Genomic DNA, 7,411 nt, shown 5'->3' with positions numbered 1-7,411 from the left:
GTGAAAGGAACTGTTACCTGCAAATTTTTCACTACCTCCAAAAACTTACCAAACTGCTTATCCAACTTAGTCTTCAAGTGGTGGTGCTTCCCTACTCTTCTCCTGGGGTGCATCCTTCCCTGAGGTTGTACCCTGCAATGAATTATCAGAAATATTAGTATTACCCTAGAGCCCTGCAGGGGCATTTGGTACAACGGAATCAGGATTAGCAATATCAATTAAATCAGGTTCATCCTCTTTGGGCATTGGGGGCCCATCGTAGTGTGAACCACTCCTTAGGGTAATTACATTCACATGTTCCGTAGGTTGAATTCCCTGCGCTGGTAGGGCTCCCTGATGGCGAGCTTGTAGGGTAGAGGACAATTGGGCAATTTGGGTGTCCATGACTTTATTATGGGCTATAATAGAGTCAATTTGTTGGTCTCTACTCTCCATATGCTTTTGCATACTGGTCAGCATTGCTCTAATTTCTGATAAATCAGGGTCAGAAGATGTAGTAGGGGTTTGTGCTGGGGCTTTCTGATTAGCATGAGGGTGATAATATTTCTGTTGTGGAGGGGGTGCTTGTTGTGGTTGTTGTGGAGGTGGAGGGTTTTGAACATTAGTGCTACGGTAAGATAGGTAGGGATGGTTCCGATAGCCAGGATTGTAGGTGTTGGAGTATGGGTTATTTTGCTTTTAGGTTTGGAAAGCATTAACTTGCTCCATTGAACTCCTGCAATCTTTTTCATAATGACCTACGCTTCCACAATTTTCACAGAAAGCATCGTTGGCATTGTTAGTAACAGCAGAAACATTAGCAACAGAATTAGGGATAGTAGTACTAAGGTTATCTAATTTTTGGCAAATAGAAGTAAGCTGAGCTTGCATAAGGGTTACTGAATCAACATGATGCTTGCCCTTATTTGCATAGCCTCTAGTATTCCCATATTGGGAATTATGTATCGCCATATCTTCAATAACCTGACCTGCATCATCAACATTAAGATTCATAAATCTACCGCTAGCTGCGGAGTCTAAAATTGTCCTAGATGCATTCCCTAATCCATTGTAAAAAGCTTGAATTAACTGCCACTTCGCCAAGTTATGGTGGGGACACTCCCTCTGCAGATCCTTGAACCTCTCCCAAGCCTCATATAATGCTTCATCTGGCTCCTGGGCAAAGTTCTGAATGGCACTTCTTAGTAAAGCTGTTTTCTCTGCAGGGTAATATTTATTATAGAAATTCAAAGCAAGAGTCTCCCAGTTAGTAATACCAAGTGCAGTTCTATTCAAACCATTAAACCACAATTTAGCTTTTCCACATAAAGAAAAGGGAAAAAGAATCTCCCTGATTTGGTCCTGCGTTACCCCATTCTGCCTAATAGTGTTGCAGTATTGACAGAAATCTGCAATGTGAAGATTAAGATCTTCACCCTTAGCTCCACTGAACTGCTTTCTTTCTATCATCGTTATAAACTAGGGCTTGATCTCGAACTGGACTCCCTCGAGATCAGGTGTAGGAGAAAGATGTGGAAAATCCGTCAGGGACGGCTGCGAATAATCGCTAAGCTTGCGAGGTGGAGGTGGAGGTGGTGTAGCCATCTCTAATTCTGAATCAGAAGAGTCCTCCGAATCACTAGAATTAGGTAGTGGATTTCTAGGAATATTGTTACTCCCAGAACCTGCCAGGATCTGCCTATAAAAATTCTTCTGTCTATGGAAAGAGCGCTCGATCTCAGGATCGAATGGAATGTAACCTGATCTGGAACACCTGGGCATAAACAAAGAACTAAAAAGACAGATATTAGAACTACTCCAAAGAACTAATGTCCTTTGAGGCAAAAGAAAAATAATCTAGACTACAAAAACAATTAGAAATAAAAATAAAACCGTTTCCCCGGCAACGGCGCCAAATTTTGACAAGCTAAAGTCGTATCACCTAATCAAAAGTATTACCTAAATCCTCTAACTAAAGTAGATAGGGAAGTAGGGTCGAATCCACAGGGAAACTGGTCTTTCTACTCCTAATTAATTATTATAATCTAAATTATTAAGGTAACCAAATTGTTGTTTTTAATATGAATCTATACTACGAAGATTAAGTTTAGGGAGAAAGTCGATAATAAGAAGGCCTAGGGTCATAGGTTCACCAATAATTAATATTCCGGGATAAAACATAATAATCAATTAATCAACATTGCACAGATAACATGATTAACAGGCTCTCGCAATTTATTAACCAACATAGATCTAACAGGCTCTCGCAATTTACTAGATCTAAGTTCCTATTGAAAATAGCCTTTAATATCAAATTAACATCTGCTCGATTCATCGGTTCAATATTGCTAAACATTCACAATCAAATTACATCTGCTCGATTCATAATCTAATTGCAAAGAATTAAAACAATTCAATAAGAAATTATCATGCAATATCAATAATCAATAATAACAAATTATCCCTTCATATTAATTATGGATCCCCATAAACCCTAGAATTAAACTACTCGGACATAATTAAATCTAAAGCATGCAAAGTAATAAAATAAGTCATAAGGAATTGAAAGGAAGAAATTACTGAAATTAATTAAAATAGAAATCGTACCAAGACGGCGGAATTACAAAGTAATCAAGAATAAGGGAAAGTAGAGAGGAAAGTCTAGAGAGAGAAAATATTAAGTAGAGAGAGAAAGTAAAGGGAAAGAGTAACTAAAATAATTATCCTAAAAACGTACTTAAACAAAAATCTAACAACTCCTAATTAGAAACTAAGTGTTTCGTCTAACCAACACCTCCAGAAACACGCACCCGATCGGGCGTGCCTTTTTCCTTGTGTTCTCTATGTAGCAGCTCCGCCCGATCGTGCTAGGTGCTCGCATGATCGGGCGCGCCTAGCAACGCACCATTGCTGCTGCCTTGCCCGATCGGGTCTATGCTTGCCCAATCGGGCCCTTGTGGCTCCTCGAGGCTTGGACTTCGATTGGGCTCGACTCCTCGGCCCAATCCGGATCTCCTCTTCGGGTCTTGAATACTCGGTCCAAATACCTCGGTATTCCAAATACCGAGCCCTTAATCACCGGCTCGATGGCTCTAGCCGGCCTTGGGCTTCAATGATGGTCGTGCTCCCTCATTCTCGTAGTTGCTCTATGAAAAACCCGGGAAAATGCTCCAAAGATGCAATTTCCTACAAAACTCAACAAAAACTACGAAAACACTAGAAAACACCAATTAGTAATAAAAGTGGTTCGAAAGAGCCAAAAACACTACTAATTATGACCAAGGGACGGGGGTAAATCTCTATATAAAATGGACATATCAGGTGTTAAGCCATAGTGTATATATAGCTATTGGGCCGTGTACATGTTCCAAGCCCTAACTTGATAGGCTGTATATACATGTGTTTATACGCTAATACAAAACAACACAACTCTATTCTCTCAAATTTGACAATATTCGATGTTTGGAATTATTAGAGTTTATTACTCCATAATTTTATTTTATTTATTTTATTTATTTATTTTGAAACCACAATTTATTCTCATCTAGGTGTATTTTTAAAAGTTACGAAATATTTTAGGAGGTGAGAAGAATGGTAGACATACACTAGATCACTAGCTAATAAAAAGAGAATTATTTAAACTTTATTTTGGTAATGTTTCATGTGAGTGAAACTTAAAGTTCATTGAACAAAATCGAATTTGATTATGAAGGTGTGAAGCTATTAATTTACGAGTATTTAATATCTCTTTTGCGACTATACATCAATGGAGTTCCGTCAAGAACGATGCAAAGACATCTAAAATTATCCAGGAGCAGTTCAGAAGCGATGCCATTAGTTTAGGGGTATTTAATTCTTGTATTTAGAATTTAGATCTCTTAAGGGATGATTGTAAGTGCCGAATGACTATTACTTCCTCCGTTTTCTTTTACTTGCAACACACCTTTTAGGCACGCAGTTTTAGGAGATGATTAGTGAGGGTAAACAAGCGATTTTATCAATATAATCTTTACACGAAGATTAGAATAGGGTTAAGTATCATTTGTAAAAATTATAATGAATAATTTATCCGTTTACATTACATAAACCCGACCTCAAAACACGTGCCACAACACTGTGTTGCAAGTAAAAAGATACGAAGGAAGTATTATTTAATGAAATCACCCCTCCCTATTCCATTCAAATATATATATATATATATATATATATATATATATATATATATATATATATATATATATATATTTATTTATTTATTTCTATTTCTACTGTGTCCCTATATATATATATATATATATATATATATATATATATATATATATATATATATATATATATTTATTTATTTATTTATTTCTATTTCTACTGTGTCCCTCATTCCCTTGTATTGGCATGCCCTAATAAAATTTGACTTTGCTTCTTTCACATGCATCATGACCTTTGACATCATTATAGCTTGGACGTATTGGAGAGGCTCCCACTTGAAACATCTTCGTATAGTACAGTGGTGACGATCGATGAACTTAATCTCATTTTTTAGAGGGAAATATACATACATAATTTTTTTTTTTTTTGAAGGAACAAATATATATTAATTAGGGCCTATTCATATTTATTGAACTGAGTTGAACTGAACTGAACTGATTGAAGCTGAACTGAACTGATTGAAGCTGAACTGAACTGAACTGATTGGAACTGAACTGAACTGAACTGAACTGAATTGAACTGAAATGAATATTTTATGTGAGAGGAAAATTAAGAACTGAACTGAACTGAACTGATTGGAACTGAACTGAACTGAACTGAAATTAAGTAAATGTGAACAGGCGCTTAGTTGGCACACATCATCCATACAATAATAAAACAAAAAAAGAAAAAAAAAAACCGAATCTTGAGAACGAATGTTCTAGGGGGTTAGATAACTCTTTAAAAAAGTTCCTAAAATAATGGTATTAATTTGAGAATACATGCTAAACTCAAGCGTCGATCGGTGTAATTTATGTTTATTCCTAAAACGAATCTTGCTAACGAATGCTCCAGGGGGTTAGATAACCCTTTAAAAAAGTTCCTAAAATAATGGTACTAATTTGAGAATACATGCTAAACTCAAGCGTCGATCGGTGTAATTAATGTTTATTTTAAGTTAATATTTCTACTTTTAATTATCTTATCTAACGCCTCCAAGACATTCATTATTGCAAAAAATAAAAATAAAATAAAATAAAACTCTCAATCCCTCAAAAAAAAAAAAAAAAAAAAAAAAAAAAAACTCACAAAATTTATTTATTTATTAGAAATTTATCATACTAAGGAAGAGTTTCCCAAAAAGAGTTGGTATTCATGTAAATATGTGACTAGTTACTCTCTATGTTTCAAAAATAAATGTCATGGTTTGACCAGCATATTTGCTGATGCAAAATTTTAACCGATAAATTTAATTATCAAATGAAGTTTAATTATAAAAGTGGGTATTCGAAAATTATACTCTCAGATGATTCTAATAAGTATCCACCTAACTATATTTAATCTTACATACAGTATTTATCAACAAAAGTTAAAGTGGTGTATGTGTATGTGAATCATGCAAAACTCTAGCCATTTTTTTTTTTGAAACATAGAGACTAGTTGTGACTTGTGAAAGTACTCATTATGTTACTTTGTACTCCCTCCATTTTTAAATACTTGCTCCATTTCTCCACGCGTAGAGTTTTAGGAGAATGAGGAGAAAGTAATAAAATATGGAGGTAGTGGGGTTAGTCGAAGGTAAATTGGAGGAAGAATCTAAAGGTAATAAAATATAATTATATTGGGTCCCATTAGTTTAGAGAAGTGAATTAATCATTGTAAAATTTTCTAAATAAGAAAATGGAACAAGTATTTAAAAACGGTTGCAAATGAAAAGTACAACAAGATTTTAAAAACGGAGGGAGTACTTACTTAACTTGTTAATCAGTTATGGTAACTTTACGTAAGAGATATACAACCTCTGTTTTTTATTTACACTTGCAACACACATTTTTATCACGCTATTTGAGGAGGTGATTAGACCAAGTAAACAAACAAATTACGCTACAAAATTTAAAGCGTAGCAACTTATCGTTTTTTTCTTATCGGTGGTAAAAATTATGAATTAATTTATCTATTTAACTAGTCTAATATCTCCTTTAATTAAAATGCATATCAAAGGGGTGCATTGCAAGTAAGGGTCTGTTCACATTTACTGAACTGAGCTAAACTGAACTTATTAGAGCTGAACTAAACTAAGGACCTGTTCTCATTTACTGAACTAAGCTAAACTGAACTGATTGGAGCTGAACTGAACTAAACTGAACTGATTAGAGCTGAACTGAACTGAACTTAACTGAACTGAATTGAGCTGAAATAAATATTTTATGAGAGAAGGAAATTAGGAGCTGAACTGAACCGAACTTATTAGAGCTGAACTGAATTGAACTGAACTGATTGGAGCTGAACTGAACTGAAATTAAGTAAATATGAACAGGTCCTAAGCTGAAATGAATATTTTATGAGAGAGGGAAATTAGGAATTAAGCTGAACTGATTGGAGCCGAACTAACTGAAATTAAGTAAATGTGAATAGACCCTAAATAAAATAGAAAAAGTATATTTTTATGATAAATGTGTAGGACACAAATTAGATGTTGAAAATTAAAAGTAAAATTTGGTAGTCGTTGACAAACACTAAGTCAAAAATTAGGCCCTGTTCAATTCAATTTAAAAAAAATAATATTAAGTGAAAATAATTTCAGTTCAGTAAAAATAAGTTCAGTTTAGTAAAATTAATTTCAGTTCATTAAAAATTAGTTCAGTTCAGTAAAATCCAGTTTTCTTAAAGAAGAATTATAATAGAAAATCAGGAAAAAGAATTTATGTCCAGTCAAAATAATTTATGTTCGTAAAAATAATTTAAGTTTAGCAAATATAATTTTGTTTCAGTAAAAATAATTTCAGTTCAGCAAAAATTAAGTGAAGTGAACATGATTTTAATACGGGATAGTTTTTTGTAAATCACTTATTAAAAATTAAAAAGTTCTTATCCATTACTAATTTGTCAAACATTATTATTTGAATGATTTAATGTTTTTGCTAATATTATTAACATCCCGTTTGGTAGCGTATTGCCAATAAATTTAATTTTAAGTCTAAGGTAAGCTAGTGTCTAGAGTAATGCAATTTTCTTTCACAAATTTTTGTTTTCTTCATAAATTTTTATACTACCTCCCAAAACTGTATCCCAAGTGTAGTGAATGCTAGTTGAATTTTATCAAAGAAAAAATGAAAAATAGATGATTATTGGATTGCATTAACGTAACATAACGTTACCATAGTAATGGACATTGATTTTTCTTCATATTCATATACAACTTCAATTTAACGTAACATAACATTACCATAGTATTAAATTTTATTTT

The 7,411-nt window shown here is 33.6% G+C and overlaps 1 non-coding gene across 1 annotated transcript; it reads left to right on the top strand.

Annotated features, from left to right (window-relative positions):
• Positions 1-1,081: 1,081 nt before the first annotated feature.
• LOC145603276 (small nucleolar RNA R71) lies at positions 1,082-1,188 on the top strand. Its single transcript, XR_014104794.1, has one exon. It is a non-coding gene; the product is annotated as a small nucleolar RNA R71 (small nucleolar RNA).
• Positions 1,189-7,411: the final 6,223 nt, after the last annotated feature.

The sequence above is a fragment of the Chenopodium album genome, chromosome 21 (genome assembly GCF_948465745.1).
Source record: "Chenopodium album chromosome 21, dcCheAlbu1.1, whole genome shotgun sequence".
Classification (NCBI taxonomy): domain Eukaryota; kingdom Viridiplantae; phylum Streptophyta; class Magnoliopsida; order Caryophyllales; family Amaranthaceae; genus Chenopodium; species Chenopodium album.
This window is presented reverse-complemented; position numbering and strand designations above follow the sequence as displayed.